The sequence below is a fragment of the Lygodium microphyllum genome, unplaced genomic scaffold, assembly GCF_053477565.2.
Source record: "Lygodium microphyllum isolate KBCC unplaced genomic scaffold, Lygodium_microphyllum_v1.1.10 scaffold_42, whole genome shotgun sequence".
NCBI lineage: Eukaryota > Viridiplantae > Streptophyta > Polypodiopsida > Schizaeales > Lygodiaceae > Lygodium > Lygodium microphyllum.
Genome location: NW_028229525.1, coordinates 303300 through 325895, shown reverse-complemented (window position 1 = coordinate 325895; position 22596 = coordinate 303300). Strand labels below are relative to the sequence as shown.

Here is a 22596-nt window from a genome sequence, read left to right as displayed (position 1 = left end):
CGGATGAAGAGGGATTCGAACCCCCGGTATTCAAAAGAATACTTCGGTTTTCAAGACCGACTCTTTAAACCGCTCAGACATCCATCCATTTTTTGGCAAGATTATGAGCCATCAATAATCAACCAACACAGGTTTTTGTAAATTACATGCAACACAAAAGAAAAACAAATAGGTCATATTGGCTGGGATGGGGGCCTAATTGATTTCTTTTTTTTCTCATCACATCTATTTTGGATAACACTGGTTAATAGATTCCTTTTTTTTAAGCTCAGTTATCTTTTTTTGCTTGTGTAAAGACAATCACTATGTTACGCTTTATTGAACACAACAACTAACATAAGGGTTTCTGTGGAAACTAAACTATAGGAATCCTTTCTAGCAAGTAACTAAATGGCTTGGCAAACCTCTAGCAAAGCTTTGACAGTTACGGGCTCCGCTTGACCTTTTCCATTGGCCGTATGGTCGACCAAAATTGATTGCGATTACTGAGGGCAAAAATTTCAAATTGCAGCCTTTTTGCTTGCCAGGTTACGATCTTTTGTCTTGACGCAGGCTATAGCCTAAATTACAAAGAGCTACAAAAGCATGCTGACTTAACGTCATCTCCATTTTTTGTTGCTTTCCATAATACATTGAAATTACTGTAATTTTTAAAGTAGCAATAAAAGGAATATCAGCTAAAGCAACGCATTGCATTGCTTAATAGTTTTAAGTTATCATTTAATGTAATCTACTTTAAGTTTGCAATAAAACAAAACATCAATGATAACGTTGCATTGTGGGATAATAAAGGAGATCTCTGTGATCAAGAAGAATGATTCGTAATAGCTTAAGTTTACTAGAATAACTTTACATGAGTTTGCAGGGGAGAGACAGAAATGTAAAGCTCACCTTTGAAATAACGAACTGATAAGCCTCAAAAGCAGATGTGTCACCTTTTTGTGGCTTCTATAGCGAAAAAAGGGATTCGAACCCTCAACCCCAGCCTTGGCAAGGCTATACTTTACCATTAAGCTATTTTCGCTGGCTCTCTTTGCACCTTGGCTGTTGAGTTAATTGGAATCATTGATTTGCAATTGACAGTTGATTTTGGCAAGTTCAGACCACCAATCTTAGGAAAGGCAAAAATTTATATACGAAACCACGTAAAATGTTTCGCCTTTCTTATCCCCTACGAGAATCGAACTCGTGTTTTCGACATGAAAAGACGATGTCCTAACCATTAGACGAAAGGGACTTATAGGCAGGCACCTGGCCTTATATTTTATGATCAAAATCCTGGCTGAGGATTCGTTAGTTGCTAATGTTTAAATAGTTCTAAGATTTGACAGTAAATAAGTGTGCTAAGGCATTTGCTTTATTACTTTTGTATGTTTTTTGGGCATGTGTTTATTTGTTTACTGGCTATTCTCAATATATGTGAAATTGTTGTCGGTTTATTAAACCATCTAAGCATTGAGTAGAGGACACCATTAAGAACCAAATCGGCCTCATTTAGCATATCACGAGCATTCAACACGGAATTGATTATTATATATTATTGTACCTTTAGTAACTATATCCGTATTAGATATTCTATTTTATCATCTGAAACAAGTAAGAAGATCTAATCCATATTCAACTTATTAAAGAATGTTAAAAAATAGTAATTTACTTAAGTCTATGAGAACATTTGTATAAATATTAAAGCAGTGCAATATTGACCTTGTTGAGAGAATTGGATGATAAAACGCACTTTATGCCAAATCAATTCAACAGTTAATAAAATAAATAGCATAATGGATGCGAGCATGATAAAAGCAAGCATAATTAGCTTTTTAAGCACCTTGTCGTTTTTGCGTTCCAGGATATGGTGCTTTCCAAACACCTTGTCGTTCTTGTGTTCTATGGCTAACGTTTTTGCGTTTTATGGCGTTTTTCAAACAATAAGTTCTTCAGTGCTATAAGAATCAACGATTAGACTGGTCCTTAGTTAGTGGGCCTTTGGCCTTGCCGATGATAAAACGTTTTATTGTTAGAAATCGATTTTAGGTTGATATAGAAGACATAATAAATTATTGACTCCTATTCAGTTAAGTGACGTTTTGTCGTTGATACGCTAAAGCTCTTTGGCAAGCGGTTTTCTTATAGTGTCGTTAGCCAACATCCGTTTTCTTGCATAAAGAAACAGTCATTACCAATCGAATAGAAGATAAAAAAAATAAACTAGCATTGCTTTGAAAGGTTTGTATAGATTTGTTTCATATAAGTATTGGTAACGGATGCACTAATCAATCGTTTTGCCATCAAAGTCCTTGAAACAATTACTTCACATGTGCCGGCAAAGTGCTGGCAAGTCATATCCTATTTCTTGCCGGCAAGAACTTAATATTTAAAGCCATAAAACGCAAAAACTAAACGCCATAGAATGCAAGAACTTACCTTTTTTAGAAAACAAGGTATTAGTGAAAATGCCATAAAACACATTAATGGCAAAGTGTTGACATGTCATATCCTATTTGAAACTAAATAACTTTAGCCTAAAGAATAACGTGGTTAAAGTTATAAAACACAAGGTACTGACGAGCCATAGAATGGCCAAGTATTGACGAGCCATATCCTATTTTTTTAGGCAAAAACAACATATTTAAAGCTATAACATGCAATAACTAAACGTTGTCGAAAATGCCATAAAACGCATTACATTGAAATGTTTTTAAGGGAAGCATGTACATTTTTAAAGGAACTGGCTACTCTTAAAGTACTAATATGGGTTTGCAGGGCCAGCGTATATCCAATAAGCTAGTTTCATATTAATTTTCTTCATATATCTTTCTATTTATCCAATACCCGAAAAAATCGTTTTGAAATAAAAAGGTTTTCTTTTCAAAGGGAAAAGGAATTGAAACCGATGCGTTGTGACTTTAAGATCTTTTACCTTTGTTTGCCGTTCATTCCGGCCTCTTTTATCTTTATTCACTTTATGGTTATCCTTACGGGCACGTTTACCAAATAACATAATCTGAAACAAAAGAGATTCGAACCCTCGACAGCATGGTTCGTAGCCACGTGTTTTAATCCCCTGGGGAGAGGAGAGGAAGTGAAATGAATGAGGATAAAAACGTGTCCTTTAGCAGGCCTGACATTGCCGCTAGGTGATCTAAGCGAATCGCCCATCTTGCCTTAACATACCAGGCTAGACAATCTAGCAAGGTGATGAACCAAGGCAAAGCAATTCCGTCAAGAGGTGTGCCAGCTTATATGACTTTAATAGTAAACAGCAAGAATGGCATCATTTTAGCTAGGCCATCAAAATCAACGATTTAACCATCAAATAAAATCTATCACGGATCCAGTTAAGGTGCCATCCAATCTCGCAGAAAAAAGATTATTCCAATAGCGCCTTAAGGTGATTTGCTTAGTATGCGCGAAAGCCAGCGATAGCACGTAAAATTATTATTTAAGTTTGAGTCTTGCATCCGGAGAAAATGGAGTTGAACCCTTCTCGCCCCGATCTTTTTGAATAAAACTACCAGATGGCTAACATCCTGTTTATCATACTATTCATTGTACTGTCTTAATCTTTATTCCATATATCGTGATATCTGGTTTAAAGTTTAAACCAATTCTCATACCATCTAAACTGTCGAATCCTAAACTCATTCTTTTCTTGTTGAAGAAACACTGTCCTCGATGTTTTGACGGTTTCTTTGATTGCGGTTGCAGTTTTTGATATTTATAGCCAGTTTTAATAGGGAGGGTTTATCAAGCCCTCATTTTTACGTGCTGCCGGCCTAGCAAGTCAACATGTAACCATTTTTTTGATGAGATACTTTAAAAATCAATTTACCATAATCACACATACATAATCGGAGTGATAAGGGATAGATTGGTACATAACGTTAGATTATTAGACATTATCGTAGCCTAATAGATGTAATCTATATGGTTTCTTCATTTAATAAAAGAAAATCCAAAGCCTCATATGAGTTGCTTTTGTCATTTCAGTGACAGGTTCAATTTAATTCTTTAAAAGACGACACCTGCGCAAGCAATAGGCGACTGCACGCTTATTGAGCAAATATCCATTTCAGATAATCATCCTTAGAAACCGCTTCCATGACGATAAGCATGAACGCATAATTGGTTCCACAGATCTCGCTGCACTAGCCATAATAAACTCCCTCTCATTATATAAAAATGAAAGTCTAATTCGAACAACCAGATACGACATCACATTTAACACCTGGAAAAGGTACAGCCCAACTATAAAATACATCAGCTAAAGTTATAATCATACATGAATGAGTTTTAGCCGATACAACCACTCAATTGTCCACTTCTGATAAACATAATTAACCCAATTACAAATCATCCTCTGAAAGCATATAACTGTCGAAAGTTAATAACTATTCATCGGAACTGTTATAGTCCGAATACTCATAAGGTTGGGTTGGCAGCCAGCCATTTCTCAGGCTCATTTGCCACCCTCCAAACTGTACTTGCGAGTCTCCCCGCAAACAGCTCTCCACGCCTATTGATACTTGAAAAATAAGCTAGTATTTTATGGGTTCTCATTTCAGCTTGCCAGAGATGAGATGTTACGACTTAACTTAGTATATCAACTTTGCCTACTGGCCAGAAATTTCCGACAATCTGTTTTCCCTCCAATGAAACCATGGCCTTATTTTCGGCAAAAAGAAGCAACCTTTTTTTGCTTAAACGGCCATACAACAATATGTTTTATCGAAAACAATATTTACATGTCCAGCAACCTATGGCCACTTTTTTGCAACCTTTAGCTATGGGATTTTACTGTTTCTTGCTTGCTGTGAGCCTTTGAAACCCTAGTAAAATATAAGCGCTGGTCTCCTTTAGTGAAGTGCTCGTGTTTGCCTAAACCTATTGTGAGACCTCCATTTCCAAGGTAGACAAAGTTATCATAGTTGACCCAACGCTTCCTTTTCGATGCTTTAGTAACAATTAAAATAGTTATTGTCAATATATCGGAAATTTCCTATTTCAGAGATGACAAGGTTGGGCCCATTGGGCTCAAAACTATATGCCATTAGCTGTGGTGTTAATGCATTTATTATTTATATTATAATTTAAGCTACCATATATTGCCTGTATCGGAAACAAGAATATATGCCCTTAATGGCTTTGGGAAAGGAGCCATAGGCTTTTTATTGGCTATAGACTAAAAGAGCATTTTCAATCTTATAAGGCTAAATATAAGAAGGTAACATTTCTTTTTTTTGTTTGTTTCTGGCATGCTCTAGTTCCTTGAGTCTTTCGACGCCAAACGCTTTAAGCATTGCGTCTGTTCCGGTAAGCCAGATGTTTTGTGGACTATTTAATTAGTCTGGCTTAGCCTTTGTTGCACTTCTATCATCTTTGTAAAAAGACGCACTCCGATACCGTTAATAACCAATAGCTTTAATGGTAATGGCTGGATCTATTATTTAGTCCATTGCATACAATAAGGCAAAAAATAGTATGGCGATAAACATCGAAATGAAACTGGAAAGAATGGTCCAAATGATCTCTATAGTAGTTCCATGCATTATTCTCCAGGGAATAGGATTTCTCTTAACATGGAAATACCACAAAGTGCGAACCAACATCCATAATACAAAAATCATAATAATGGTTAAAAAGACTGAAATGTCATGATGTAGGTCAATTATTCCTTACATCATGGGTATGGCTGCGTCTTAAAATCCCAATTACCAAGGTTCCGCGGCATCGCAAAAAGCAATAGAAACGAATAGCTGGGTTCTCGGAATCGTTTGGTAGAGTTTCTTTTCTCAGATCGGCAAGGCCGCATCAAAGATACTCGCGTCAACGGAGCTGACATCATAGCAAAAGTGCTTAAGCGTTCTAGCAACTTGCGACACGAGGTTCACTTGTTTCTGATGTTTATAACCGTTCGTTCATTAAAGAGAGGTTGCTTTTAAGCATCCTAACGGCCCTGCTTTTGATTCAGCTTCTGCCTCAACATCTTTTGATTTAGCAAAAGGAGGATTATGTTGAACCTGTTCATCAATAGTGCAATCAAAAGGGTGTTGAACCTTCTGTTCATCTCCTTTTGAATCAAAAGTCTCAATTTCAGGCGCACCTTCTGTTCTAGCGCTTTAAACATTGCCAAGGAGATCCTTCCACCCACACCAATGGGCGTCGAAACGGATTTTGGAACCTATTTACATTTTCTATGAAAGGAACGGTCAACGAGCCCGCCGGTACGGACGCCATTAAGAGGACCCCCAATAATTTATTGGGAACTGTACGAAGTATTTGAAAGACAGGGAAAAAGTACCATTCGGGTAATATTTCCAATGGAGTCGCAAAAGGATTTGCTGGTTCACCAATCATTGATGGTTCCGGAACCGCAAGACCCACAGTACATGCAAACGTCCCTAAAATGACTACTGGAAAAATATATAATGGGTCGAGTCCATTTATTAGCTTTTTCTAGTGCAGAAAACTTGTAATTCCTTACTATCTGGCATAATTGTCTTGTTTCATCCTGAATATGAAGTTAGTTGCAACAGGTTGCTGGAGGCAGCAAAAATAGTACAGGTTGCCAGGCTAAAGGATTGGTTCATTTTTTTTTTCAAGCCAATAAACTTATTTTTAGTGAAACTATTCATAATTCTGCGACTGGAGAGCAACCAACAAAGAAAGATGGAGATCCGGCATTATGGCGCGTGATCCTCCTAACCCTAGATAAAAGGTGGAAAGCGAGGATAAAGTGCTTTAGTTAAGTGTCATTGCTTATGACGTTATTGCTGTAGCCTCAAGGAGGTTTGGCCATTGCTTCAACCTTCCCGAATTCCTGCAGATTCGGGTCGTTTTCCGCCACCGGAACGTCTTGAAATAATTCCCATATGGTGCGGGAGACTCAATTGATCTAGACTCAGAAGCTGGGATTTGACCCTTTCCATCGATCGGTTGGGCCAAAGCATTTACTGGCTTAAAGGCCTAAGAAAGAATTACTAACTGGTATTTGCGCAATTTTTCCCGTTGCTTTTACGGAACCCCCTTCCTGTATGGTCGAACCATCGCCCATCAGTACTTAGCCAACATTATCAGATTCTAAATTCAAAGCGATGCCTACTGTACCATCTTCAGATTCTACCAATTCTCCAGCCATTACTTTGTTCGAACCATGAATGCGGGCTATTCCATCTCCCACTTAAGGTACAGTGCCAGTATTAACAATTTCCATTTCTGGGGATCGGATGGGTCAAAAACAGCTAATTCGTATAAAGCCATTGAACCCGCAATACTGGCCGGAAACGGCGAGCAGACAGTCTTTGATTCATAGCAGTGCAGCTCTTGACGTACGGGGCTTTCCCTTACTTTGTTTCCGGAGTACAGTAGCTAAAGAGTGCAGTATTTGACTATTTATTAGGCATTTCCTTCGACCGGAAAAGTGGCCATTGGTTCACGATACGAATACTGTTCTAGGGATGTCGCTAATAGTTTCTGCTAGACAGAAGTACTGTTTTGAACGGGCTGGCTCAGCAGCAACTCCTGGTACTGTAGCCGTGGGAACGACGGTTCGGTACTCGTTGCTGTGACTGAGCCTAGGGGTTGTCTTTCATAACAATAGCAAGTTCGTAACTGATAGGTGCAAATAGGGTTGTGTTTATACAAGTTCGACAAAAAAGGAAAAGCAATGAATCCTTTGGTTTCCGGTAGATGGAAGATCTGCATGAGCGATACAAGAATTCTTGTATAATAACAATCGATTAATAAGAACCTATTCGGCCAATCCAAACGGGTTGCGCCATAGCAATCTTTGTTGTAAAAAAAAAATTCGCTCTAAACCCATCTGGCCATATTTCTTTTTTTTAATAAAAAGGTCATTTGACATCAATTTTGTAAGATAAGGTGAATATTTTGGTCAAAACTGGCTTTGAATAAAGGTTACGAGAACTGGCTTTAAATAAGGATACAAGAACTGGCTTTGAATAAAGGTTACGAGAACTGGCTTTGAATAAGGATATATTCAATTAATATTATCTAATTGAATATTTTCAGTTTGAGTAGATACTGTATTTGTTTCTATAGACTCAAATAAAAATGGTCTTTCTTGATTACATTATTAACCATTTCTGGAACATCTATATTTTCAATAGATTTACCTCTTGATACACGATCAGATATCCTTAATAAATTTTAAGAAATTATTATCAATTCTTTCTTCTATTTGATATAAATTATTTGTTGTATTTCTTAAATTATTCAAAGAATATCCATAAACATCAGAAACAGACCGCAGAGCTTAAGTAAGTCTTTGCTATACCTAAGTATTTTAAAGAAAAATTGAAAATATGGATCCATTGCTTAGAAATTTGAGAGAATATCAGACATTGAAGAACTCTTTCGACGCTCATCTTAATCATATTATATACCTTACTGAAAACGATAACAGCACGGGAAGGGAAGCTTTGGCGAGACCCTTAAATGAATTACATCAGGTAATATTACCTAATCTAAGAGATTATTTATCCAAGGGTTCCCCTTATGGTGAACCTTTTACTGGATTTGTAAGGAAAGCCAATTTATGCATTCGTAAATACCATGAAATGGGGGATAATTATTATCCGCAGACAGTCAAACAGCTACTGCCTTTATTAAGAGATACCCAACAAACGTCTGATGCTTGCATACAGCAGCTAATCTATATATGGCCTAGCATTTGTAGTACGTTAGAGCCGTCTGTGGTGGCAGAAGAATTGGTTAATTTTTGTTGGGAGTGACAATCTGGCATTGAAACACCGCTGGATCTAAATCTCTCCCCTCCAGACCCGGTTTCCAATGACCAAATTGGTGAGGGGAATGGTTAGGATGGCCCGGCAGGATCATTAGAAAAATCCGATGCCCTTTTTCTTTCTGTTCTGCGCATCGGCAAGCCGGGCTCTGCAGTATTATCGTGGAACAATAGGTTCGCCACCAGTTGCCTGCTTTCAAGGATAATAAAAAGTGTAGGAAATGGCAGCAGGCTGGCCTGGCTAGCAAGGCACGAGATGGAAAATCAACCAGGCTGGCTGCATCGCTCATGCACCTATCTTGTTGGTTTGGAAATGTCTTGAAAAAAGGAGCTTTGTCTCCGAAGTCAAGATTTGTTATTCAGCACCTAAAAAAACAAAGATTATCGGCTGCTGGCTGCCAAGAGTTGGTATAGAAATTGCTATAAACATGGGTGCAGAGCCCTCATCCTGCCATTCTATTTACTTAATTTTCTATCCTTCCTTTTTCCCGACCTCACTTTGTTTTATTGAAAGAAAAAGGGTCAAGAAGTTCTTTTTCATATTGAGCAACCTGTGTTTTTCTTTCTGCGTACGGCCCTGTTTTTAACGGGATTGTCCCCAGATTTGCAATTGAACTGCTTGTTCATGGTTTTTTTTGTTTTGTAGGAAAAACTAGATCAGTATTGAATCCAAATCTATGATATACTAATTTAGCTTGCGACATGGCCTCTTCACCGAGTTTCTGTTGAGTAGCCTGGATCTGCTTTACGGTGGGCGCCCTATTCTTTGCTTTAAAGCCGTAATTTCTGTATTGGTCAAGGGTTTAATTCCATTACAGTTAGGTGTACAGGCAGCGTAGTAACCAAGACAACCGTAAAATAAGGTAGCTGCCAATTGATTAGCATTTAATGGCTTAATCGGGGTTCGGGATGGATTCGGCCGGGGTGAGAACCGGCGTGTTAGCATTAACAATCATGCTCTCATCTTTCAAATCAGTCGTTACGGGGTCAATGAGCTAGCTTGTAGCTATGAGAAGGATTTCCTAAGAACGAGGTTCCGGAGGACCTTAAAGTGGGAACAAGAGCCGGTGGGATCCTGGACTGTTTAAGTGTTGGTTTTCCTGGCGTATTTTTGTTTGGGTTGACGTTAGCCAATCGAGGTTCCTACCGAACTTGACCTGCTTTCATCTCAAGACTCGACCCGCTTTATTTCTCGTTGAAGGCTGAAACACTCGACTGCAACAAAGGGAGAGAAGCTTTCACGACTTCCCACGGTATGGCCATTATTCTTAGAAACAGCTGGTTTCACCGTTATGAGCCAGTTATTGAAAAAGCGTTCTTTTCATTAACTTATTCTGTGTTTAACATTCGAACTAATACACCATATGGACGCATCAAGATGACAACGGATAGAAGACTTTGGGATAGCAATGCAGCGGAAACCACAAAAAAAAGATTTTAAGATAACAATGCAACAAAAACCACAAAGGATAACTAACAAACGAATGGATGCAATAAAATCATGATAAAAAGTTAATTTATGATTCTGCTTTTATGGTATAGAATTAACAACATACTTTTCTAGTTTATGTTTTTGCGGATAAATAAATTTGATCAATTTATACTTTAATGTACTTTTGCTTATCTTACATCATATAGGTTCACTTTTTTTTTAAAAAAAGTGAGCAGTTACACTTCATCCAATTAAGCTAGGCATTAGAAGATCTTCGCTAATTGTTTCTTTACACTATGTAGCTCATATCCGATCAGATACTATTATCTGCTGAATTGGGTGCTCGAGAGAAAAGGGACTTGAACCCTTAACCAATGGTTTTGGAGACCAGTGTTCTACCATGTTAAACTATTCCCCCAACATCCAACCACAAGGACAGCTACAAGATCTTCTGTAACGATTAATTGGTTTAAGACCACTTCACTTAGTAGTTTGAAATTAAGAAACTTATGCTCGCTGTGCAAGCAAATAACTTTATGTTATTTTTGCTACAGGTAATGTTTTCAAAAACAGATGTCCCTAAACGTATATAAATAACCCATTGATTCCATTTTTTATGAGACAGAAAGGAAATGAAGTAGATCCTTTACAAGTTCTATCGACACGGATGATTAATCTATTGCAATAACAAAGAAGAGATAAAATAATAAGGGATTGAATCGTCAATGGATAGGGATATTCTAGTTTCATTCGGCACTTCTCTCAGACCGACCACAAAGGAATCGAATGTGGTTGTTTGCTTTTAGTAGCTTATTTCGGAGTGTTGGGAGGAAGTCTTTAATTTATAACAAAACCCTTTTTGTTTCACTTGGTTTCCATGCGTGCGTATGTGCCATATTTAAGGTATCTGCTGAAATCTCTTTTCTATGCCTCAATTGGTATAAATGGTTTGCGTATCCTTAGCTAATTTACAAAATAAAAAATCTGGCAACTGACGAAAACAACACAATTAATTTTGTAATTGCATCAGGAAATAGTTTTTTTACAATCATATCTTAAGTTTTTATGTTAACAAAAACCAGGCTACTGTAAAAAGATCTAAGCAAGCTAAAAGATGTAAAACGAGAATGGGAACTAAAATAGCTTGGAGAAAATTAAAAGGAGGATAGGAAAAAGTTTCAAGAAACAATAACACATTAACAGAAAAAATAGTAGCTACAGTAAATTAAAAACTAATTGCAACGCCAAAGCCAATAACTTTAAAGTAAGCAGCATCCTTTGCTACTCACTTAGTCCTTAATGTAAACCTCGTTTCATAAAAAACCAAAAATTAAATACATAATAAGGTAATAGTAATAAAACTTACATAAGTGCTTCAGTTAAACCAGAAGCAAAGTGCCCGAAACTAAGCAAACAATCCAGCCATTAAATCAGGGCAATAAGTTCAATAACAGACCTGGCTATTGTGGGATCTTGAATGGCGAAAAAGACCTGTTAACTTCTTTCGCTTTGCTAGGAAAGGATTTGATTCGATTGACAGAACGCTATTTTCTTTTTTTCTTTAAAGCTTGTTCCTATATACTTTCATTAGAATGGTTATCTGACAGTATAGTCAATTATGGCCAATTTTAAGTGCAAGATTTGGCGAAATACAAGGAATGGATGTCTGAGCGATCTTGAAAATCAAGGTATTTGTAAAAAGACCAAAAGTTCAAATCCTTCTCCATTCACAATTATGCTGCATACAAATAAGTTGGCATTCTCATGCAGTTTGTCCTTTACTCCTAAGAGTGCTTTGCGTCGTTTATGAACGAAGTTATCTTTTCTAAAGGCTTACATAGCGTTTTCTTTCTTAATAGGCTAACAAACGAGTCAGTCAAGGAGACTGAGATAGTATTTCAACTTTTCTGGCAGCGCTGGCGCGTGGGACGAGACATTAACTTTTTTTTTGTTTAAAGCGCTGGTCCTATCTAATGAACAAAAGTTTAGGTTCTTATTAGCTATTACTGCATAGATAGCCTGCGGATATGGTGAAATTGGTAGACACGCTAGGTTTAGGTTCTGGTGGCTTTAGTCATGAAGGTTCAAATCCTTCTATCCGTAATGGTTTAAGTCATTAAACTATGTAGATTTATTGAACAAAATCATATGAACTTTCTGAGATGAACGCTCATCTTTGCCTCAATGGCATGTTCTGGTCCTCTACATACCGATGTTAAATCAGTTCAATCCAACAGCAGAAGACAGTAACAAAAATTTACTTGCAGAAAATAAGATCGGCCAGCTAATCAACAAAAGTAATGTCGACAATAATAAGGCTAGCAAAGCTGGTTTTTTACAACGTATATTTGCAAATAAGCAAGAATAAGGCCTAAAAGCTGGTTTTTCCAACGTGTATCCGGGAGCATTACAATCTATCCGTACTCTCGTTTCCACTTATTTACCTTACTTTATCGCCATATAAACATTTTTAATAAAATGGCACAAACACAAAATTTCACGAGGTTGCCTTCGGTTCTAATAATGCAAACCAAACACCATAAAAGCCTTCTGCCTAACTTCTCAACCGGTACATCTACAAGGACAGAACGTGCTTTCAGTGAACTCATGAGGCCTAGGCGTAACTAAAATGTGTTTATAGTAACAGAGAGTGCTTTAAATGCGTTAGCGCTGTTAGAAACGAAACAGAACTTATTTCTGTGGACAAGAGCTAAACACTTTACATAATCGGTGCATTTGTACTTATGACTTTCTGCTTAAATGTTACAATGGCGGGCAATAATTTGAAAACGAGAATTCGGCTTTATTACTAGTCTGTATTTTTCTTGTAATGGAAGCCAAAAAAAAAAGGTTTACCTAAACTTCTAATACTGACAAATCTTATTTACATTCGGATTTTTATTTCTATTTTTTATTAAGCGAAATGAAAGCTAGGCACTTTCGCTTTCAGCAACCCTAGCCAATCTATTTGTCTGACTAAGGCTAGAAGCTTTATATGCACTCAGAGCCCTTTTGAATGAAACACTGTTGCTTTCCGTATCGTTTTTGCCGGCGCAATAAATGCTATTGCATTTTTGCGAACCTTTTACCTCGAAACGAGTCTAAAAATAAGCTTGTCCTTTTCTCTGTCCGCTAGCTCGCCAGCAAACTTTCATGAATATCGGAAATAGAGGAAAAAGGGCAAAGGAATATAAGCGAAATTTACGCGCGAGTTGCTTTTATTTGCCATTTTAATTTTCAGTGTTTTGAGTTCGGGATGAATATCGATGTACGATGAGGAAATATCGGTTGTCGTTCGTCTAGTGGGTTTTGTTCTCTTTTGTTAAAATACTTTAAGCAACTTTGTTAAAACCACTTCCGAGGCAAGAAGCGAAGCCATTTAAACAGATTTGTAGCATTTTCTTACTATTTAGGAAACTTTATGGTTTGAATCCAAGGAATAACATGAACTATTATTGTCTGGCTTGCGTTCAAATACAGAAATGATTGCGCAATCATTTCTAAATGAGATGATAAAACATTGTGCACCGCTATATGAACAAACGGTATATGCTTTGTTGCATTAAAAAATGGAACTTTAGTTGAAAGCACCGGTAGCTATTCAAGAGCATTCCTGCCTTTGAGAATGAGACAAAATAGTAAGTTGTTTTCGCTTTCCAGTGGGTGCAGAATTTGCCAGCTTTCCTGGCCAACCTAGCATAGTTTTTTCCATAGAAAATAAGTAATTTGTTAGCTGACATTTGCTTGCTGTAAAAGAAAAGCAGAATGAAAAAAATCACTCTATTAAACTAATAATAGGCACAACAAAGGAACAGACAAATCATTATGCAAATATATATTTTATAGAAATCAGCTATGGACGAGAATGATCCCTATTTTCTATCGATTGTTGATTTGGGTTATATGGGCGGGGCAGGATCTCTTCAAGTCCTCCCCTTCCCCCTGATGGAGCAAAGAAAAGTCTTAATATGAAACTATCTTATCAGAAAAGGCTATGCTTTCCCTTGATAAGATAAAAACCAATGATAAACTACCCTCGCTCAGATGCGTGCAAATAAGTGAAAATGCGTAGACACATAGATACAGCAAAGAAACGATGGAGGTTCATAGAGCGCCCTTGAACCATTGGCTTGTTTAGAAAGGCACTGCAGCTTGTCTAGCCCCATTTTTTATAGTAACCAATATTTCTAGTTTGATCTTATTTAATATTCTTTTATTCTGGCATATTCATATAGGGATGGAAGAGATTCTAGTAGATTATGTCCACCATGAAGTCACACGGCATTGGATGTTGATTTCTTTAAGAATCTTATTGTTACTCGTCGCAAAGGATTTTTGCCCGTATTTAGTTCTCTATCAATTGATCATACCAAAAAATAGCCCATAAGGGTCACCCCCTTTTTAATTAAGGAAACCCTTCCTTTTTGAGCAAATATTGTGATAGTTTGCCAAATTTGGAAAGCGAAGCGTTTCTGTTTTGTTAAGCAGGTTTAGTGGCTATTTTTCTTTCGTTTAGAAGATGGCGAGGCCAGGCCCATGCCTTTTTAGAAACCTCCCCACCAATAAATAGAAACAAATAAAAATAACCAAACCACGTCCACGAAATGCCAATACCAAGCAGCTGCTTCAAAACCGAAGTGATGTGAGGGGCTAAAATAACCCATATATTGACGAATACTGCATATTATTAAAAAAATGGTCCCTATAATAACATAAAATCCATAAAACCCAGTAGCTAAAAAAAAAGTAAAACCATGGGGAAGGGATACTCTTGAGATAACATTAGGAGGAGATAGCAAAACGTTTGTATTGCCGGAACCTGGAAGAATCCAAATTAGGGGATTCAACTGTTTCATTTGTGAAAAATTGTTTGAGGAGCTCAAACAATTTTCCGAAAATCGAAGATGCAAATAAGGAAGTGAAATTTTGATTACTTACCGGGCAGTACCAGTGATCAAAACCTACAATTAAAGAAAGAGATGCTGTATATCAATGTATCACATATTTATCTGATCTATATGTACCGGCTCAATCGATCTGGAAGAGGAACAAATCAATACAGAAATAAATTGTATGTCTCGGATCCATTCCTTGGATGAATCCCGAAGGAACGTTTGTAATCAATGGAATCGCGAGGGTCCTTATCAACTAAGTACTAAGGAGTCCCGGTATCCATTATAACCGCGAATTAGACCATAAAGGAGTTTCCGCGTATACTAGCACTATAATTTCAGATGGGGGGGGGAAGATTCAAACTGGGGATAGACAAAAGGGATAGAACATGGGTTCGTATCAGTAGAAAACGAAAAGTGTCCATCTTGATTTTACCTTTAGCTATGGGATTAAACGAAGGAAGTATTTTACGAAATGCCTCAAGATTTTTATGAACCTCTTAGATAAACAGAAAGGAACCATCTAATCATCAGAAGACGCTTTAGTGGAGCTTTACAAGCATTTGTACCCTAATGCAGACGTCGATCTCGTCTTTTCAGAATCGATATTTAAGGAATTATGGAAAAAATTTTTTCAACAAAAGTGCAAATTGGGACAACTCGGTCGACGGAATCCAAACGTCAGACTTAATCTTGATGTACCCCAGACGGAACATTTTTTACTACCTCAAGATGTGCTAGCGACTGCAGATCACTTAATTGAAATAAGTTACAGAACAGGCAGTCTTGACAATATAGACCATTTGAAAAATCAACGCGTTCAATCTATAGCGGATCTTTTACAAAAACAATTCAAATTAGCTTTGAATCGTTTGGAGAGTTCTATTCGACAAAATGTTCGTAAAGCCGTTAGGCGTAAACATTTAGTACCTCCCAGAGAATTAGTAACGTCTGCCCCGTTAATAATAACCTTCAAAGAATTCTTTGGTTCACACCCACTCTTGATAAACGTTTGGAATTGCCATCAATATAATAGACTATCCTAATTATTAGCTTTTTAGAGACTAGCCGAAAGTATGAGATTATCTAAAGCTAGAACAACGGAATAACCATCTACGATCCCGGAAGGAAGAGTTACCGACTATTACACTAAATTGCCAGTAGATGAGACCGGTTGAGTGATATCGGTCGGGGATGGAATTGCACGTGTTTATGGATTGAACAAGACTTAAGCAGGAGAAATGGTAGAATTTGCCAGCGGTGTCAAAGGAATGGCTTTGAATTCCGAAAATGAAAGTGTTGGAATTGTCATATTTGGTAGTGATACTGCCATTAAAGAAGGAGATACGGTTAAGCGTACCGGATCCATTGTTGATGTTCCCGTAGGAAAGGCTATGCCAGGTTGCGTAGTAGATGCGCTAGGAGTACTTATTGATGGTTTAGGTGGGGCGGCCTTTAAGTTATCTATAGTTAATAAATGCGAAGCTGGCATTGTATACAAACATAAGACTCACCAAAACCCACCAAGGAAAATCGGAACCATAGCATGTCGCAAGAGCAGCACGATTGAAGCCGGATGGATAAAGATCATCATGCAAGCTTGCTAGTTTGCCACGAGATGAGGGCAAAAGCCAGCGAATTGGAGTCTTTTCCAAGAGACCATGTCCTGTCAGATAAACACAGATATGTCTTTTGCTTGTAGCAGACTTGATGGAATAGATTGACATCTTTTGGAGCCTGCAAAAAATGAATGCTTTATTACCGTATTGAGCAAAGGGGACTGAATAACATCTTGAGGTGAAGTTGAACCCTTTATTACTAGGATCCCAACTACCTATAGATAACAATGGCGAGATCTTTAAGGGGAGGAAAGCCCTGAATAGAGGTCAGAGGGCCCATATTACCTGTCGAAAATCTAGCAATAGAAAGGCACTTGATAAAGGCCAGGTATAAGGAAAGGAGCCTATGCATTTGTTATGCTCTTCGATGGAGAATAATAACAAAGGGTTTTGCCTGACTATACTTTCTAGCGATTTACGATGGACTCTGAAAAAACACAAAGTAAGTTCCCGGCTAGAGGCCGGACGAGAGGAGTTTTCTTTTGCGGCCAGCTTGCAGATAAAATAAAATTTCAATAAAGTTAGGTTAGAAAGCCATGTAATAGGCAACTATTTTGCATGGTTTAAAGAGCACGGTTACGACCACTTTTTTTGGCAGAAGCTTGACTCTATCCTTGAGTGCAGTGGAATGAAGACGTGTGGAAGTTAAAGCCTCTGGCATTATTGCACGTAAATCCGTCCATGAACCTATGTAAACGGGGTTAAAAGCAGTAGATAGCTTGGTTCCTATAGGTCGTGGTTAATGAGAATTGATAATCGGCGACTGATAGACTGGAAAGACTGCTATAGCCATTGATACCATCTTGAATTAAAAAGCAATCAACACACAGAGCACTTGCGATAGTGAAAAATTGTTTTGTGTGTATGTAGCGATTGGATAAAAACGTTCAACCGTGGCATAATTGGTTAAGATTCTGTCGGAAGCTGGTGCTTTGGAATATTTTATCGTTGTGGCAGTTATTGTTTTGGACCCTGCTCCTCCGTAATTTCTGGCACTATATTCCGGTTGTGCTATGGGAGAATATTTTAGAGATCATGGAATGTACGCATTAATCATTTACGATGATCTCAGTAAGTAATTAGTGGCATATTGATAAATGTTATTATTGCCACGCTGACCACCAGGTCGTGAGGTTTTCCCTGGAGATGTCTTTTATCCATATTTGCGTTCATCGGAAAGAGCCGCCAAAAGGTTAGACTAGACTGGTGCGGGTAGCTTAATTGCCTTACTTGTCATTGAAACATAAGCTGGAGATGTCTTTGTTCACATTCCTACCAATGTCATTTTTATTACAGATGGACAAACTTTTTTGGAAACTGAACTCTTCTATCGCGGGGTTCGGCTTGTCATTAACGTAGGATTATTTGTTAGTCGCGTTGGGTCTGCTGCTTAGCCGAAAGCGATGAAAGCACTTTGTGGAACCCTGAAATTGGAGCTGGCACAACATCGTGAAGTTGCCGCTTTTGCGTAATTTGGGTCAGACCTTGATCCTGCTACCCAGTATTTGCCATATTGTGGCGCTAGGCCTACCGAGGTGCTTAAATAACCATAATATTCCCCGATTTCTATCGAATGACAAATCGTGGTCATCTTTGCGGCGGTCAATGGGTTTTTGGACTAGATCCCTTTGACATAGATTGCTTAGTATGAGAAAGAGCTCCCCGAAAGAATCGAACCACATATACTTGAGACTATCAAAGAGTAAAAGCAATTAGGTGAAGAAGTACAAAAAGATCTGGCTTACGTCTGCCAAAGAATTGCTACATCAATAAAATAACGAAACCAGCTATCACCTACAGATTTGTTTCCAATTAGTATGCTAGATTGGCAGTATATGCAAAATATGGTTGACCATATTTTCTTTAGCCTTTGATATAAGTCCTATAATGATTCCTTGGGAAACTGAAATATTTGATAATTTCTTTTTCGAGGATAGGGTTGTCTACCTTTTTTCAATTATTAGACCCCATCATTTCTAATAATTGGGTAGAGGCACAAAAACAAAATCTTTCTTTATATACGAGAATACTCTATCTCATAACTAGGCTTACACCTATGAAACTGCGGAGAGTAAATCTAAGCCCGAGGGACCGTAGAATTTTGCGTTATAGATTTAACGTGCAAACTAAATGATTTCAATACTGCACTAATGGTTACACCAAATAACCAACTTAGTGAGAATGTACGTTATCATGCGCCGGGAAACCATTGAAGCCATAGATGGAATGGCCTACTGTTACCACAGTCCTTATTTGTAGCGATGCTGTAGCTCAAGGGAGGACCCCTTCCCATTGCCAAGGAGATCCTTCCACCCACACCAATAGCTTAATAAGGAGAGCACCTGCTGATGGTTAAGAGTTCGAATCTCTTTTGGTGGGCAAAAACACGTAGCAACCGTGACAATCTGAAGCTGATGGCTAATTGCTATGAGAATTCAATTTATTTACATTGTGTAATATAAGACTAGTGGCATGGCATGCTTTATGACTGTCCATATGACTGTTTAAGCTTCTATTTCAATTTGCCATTGTCGTAGCTTATCTAATTCGTAGTTAATCAGGCCATATGATCCCTGCTCGCGGCATTCTTAATTATTCAGTTAGCATAGAAAAGAACTGCCATGAATGCTGCCTGCCAGTGTAAAGCACCAAGGAAAGGGATTCGACGGAAGAGAAAGGAAACGAGATTATTTAAAGCGTTCATTTTCTTATTTTTCTGACACTGAGAGACGAAAGCTAGGGGAGCGAATGGGATTAGATACCCCAGTAGTCCTAGCCGTAAACAATGGATACTAAGCGCTGCGCGTATCGACCCGTGCAGTGCTGTAGCGTTAGCGTTAAGTATCCGGGAGTACTTAAGTGGCTAGGGGTGAATCAGAAAGCTACGACTCTGTTCCTTTATTGAAGTCTGAAGGGCCATAAGAACCTACAGGCGGGAAAAGGAGTCCTCTTTCGCCCCACAAGCGTGCGACCATCGCGAAACAGATCCAGGTCCCAATACACCCAGTGCCAGATAACAGCAAGAAACAACAAGCCAGATAGTATGATAGCTACACCTCGTAACTCCAGATACCTGCATCAGTTACGGTATCTCCGGTAAAGCTTCAACCGCCCCATGACTTCGTTACTCCAATGCGAGTCATAAATGGAATAACAAACATGCCTTGCCGGGAGGAAAGCCCTGAATAGAGGCCTTTTATGATGAAATGTTCCGGCTACAAGTCAGTGGACATGCAGGAAGAATTGCTCAATATGCATTAGCTCTTGAACGTTTATGGCATTGAAGAAGAGAGAAACGCAAATCAAAGAAAAAATGAGATTGTTTAAAGCTAGAACAACAAAATAACCATCCTGGAAAGAAGAATTACCGACTATTATACTAAATTGTCAGTGGATGAGACCGGTTGAGTGATAACGGTCGGGGATGGAACTGCACGTGTTTATGGATTGAACAAAACTTAAGCAGTGGAAACGGTAGAATTTGCCAGTTTAAGGTGTCAAAGGAATGGCTTCGAACCGGGTTCAAATCCTATAAACGAATCATAGTTGTGCTTTGTTTGCTGTTTGGATTCGCCTTACCTGCTTATGCTTTTATAGCACAAGATTTTACCACCCACTTTATACCCATCACCAATATATTGCTGGGTTTATCATGGTAGGGGCCATATTCTTCATTAGGGATTATGATCCGGAACAAAACAAAGACAATGTATTGTCAAGAATGTTGGAGCATAAAGAAGCAATAATATCCCATTTAAGTTGGGCTAGCTTATTTCTAGGTTTCCACACTCTAGGTCTTTACGTACATAACGATGTCATGCTAGCCTTTGGAACTCCAGAAAAACAGATTCTTATTGAGCCCGTTTTTGCATTTGCATTATTGAAAAAGAAATATGGTTACGGATCTTTCTTAACTTTACAAAATACTTTAACCACCAAAGAATATTTGCTGAAAAAATAAAAGCTTTAGATAAAAGCCAATTTAAGCAACAAACTTGCAATTCACTCCAAGATACTAATTCAAATAATAGCTATAAGAAATGCAAACAAAAGAAACCGCATAATCCGGTTAATGATCATGATTGCAGGGACAAAGATAATGGTAAAAAAAAACAACCAGATTAATAAATATATATTATCATAGCACGCTAACTAAAAGGCATTAGCGCATTGATTATGGCTTTCAGCATCGAGGTGCTAAACCTTCCCTAAGATGTTTTGATCAGCTTGTTATCCCACAGAGTCACTCTTATCCTAAGAGTGACGGCTCTTCCACTTGGTTAGCACCGTTAAATCATAGCAGGCCAACTTTCTAACTATTTGACTGATAAGTATTGCAATCAATCTCCCGCACTCTTTGGCTGATTCCTGTCTCTGCATGTTTTCGTTACTTTCTATCTAAAAGGCCTACGCGCCAATCGCTTGCCATCGCTGCATATTGCTTTGCCAGGCCAGACAATGCAGCTGATCGCGAATATGGCTTATCGCATGCCATAGCAAAGACTGGCTATATCGCATTGATTATGTTTGTTTTCTGCGATCATAATATTTTTTATAGGTCTGGAGATCATAACATTTTTTATAGGTCTAGCAAGTGTCATAAAGCAGCAATCCGGCTAATTCATTTTATTTTGGGCAAGCGGGTGCCTTCGTGGTTAAGATTTTAGGGCGTCGAAACGGATTTTGGAACCTATTTACATTTTCTATGAAAGGAACGGTCAACGAGCCCGCCGGTACGGACGCCATTAAGAGGACCCCCAATAATTTATTGGGAACTGTACGAAGTATTTGAAAGACAGGGAAAAAGTACCATTCGGGTAATATTTCCAATGGAGTCGCAAAAGGATTTGCTGGTTCACCAATCATTGATGGTTCCGGAACCGCAAGACCCACAGTACATGCAAACGTCCCTAAAATGACTACTGGAAAAATATATAATGGGTCGAGTCCATTTATTAGCTTTTTCTAGTGCAGAAAACTTGTAATTCCTTACTATCTGGCATAATTGTCTTGTTTCATCCTGAATATGAAGTTAGTTGCAACAGGTTGCTGGAGGCAGCAAAAATAGTACAGGTTGCCAGGCTAAAGGATTGGTTCATTTTTTTTTTCAAGCCAATAAACTTATTTTTAGTGAAACTATTCATAATTCTGCGACTGGAGAGCAACCAACAAAGAAAGATGGAGATCCGGCATTATGGCGCGTGATCCTCCTAACCCTAGATAAAAGGTGGAAAGCGAGGATAAAGTGCTTTAGTTAAGTGTCATTGCTTATGACGTTATTGCTGTAGCCTCAAGGAGGTTTGGCCATTGCTTCAACCTTCCCGAATTCCTGCAGATTCGGGTCGTTTTCCGCCACCGGAACGTCTTGAAATAATTCCCATATGGTGCGGGAGACTCAATTGATCTAGACTCAGAAGCTGGGATTTGACCCTTTCCATCGATCGGTTGGGCCAAAGCATTTACTGGCTTAAAGGCCTAAGAAAGAATTACTAACTGGTATTTGCGCAATTTTTCCCGTTGCTTTTACGGAACCCCCTTCCTGTATGGTCGAACCATCGCCCATCAGTACTTAGCCAACATTATCAGATTCTAAATTCAAAGCGATGCCTACTGTACCATCTTCAGATTCTACCAATTCTCCAGCCATTACTTTGTTCGAACCATGAATGCGGGCTATTCCATCTCCCACTTAAGGTACAGTGCCAGTATTAACAATTTCCATTTCTGGGGATCGGATGGGTCAAAAACAGCTAATTCGTATAAAGCCATTGAACCCGCAATACTGGCCGGAAACGGCGAGCAGACAGTCTTTGATTCATAGCAGTGCAGCTCTTGACGTACGGGGCTTTCCCTTACTTTGTTTCCGGAGTACAGTAGCTAAAGAGTGCAGTA

The 22596-nt window shown here is 38.4% G+C and overlaps 1 non-coding gene across 1 annotated transcript; it reads right to left on the bottom strand.

Moving 5' to 3' along the window:
• Positions 1-87, bottom strand: TRNAS-UGA (transfer RNA serine (anticodon UGA)). Its single transcript has one exon. It is a non-coding gene; the product is annotated as a tRNA-Ser (tRNA).
• Between the last annotated feature and the right edge of the window lie 22509 nt (positions 88-22596).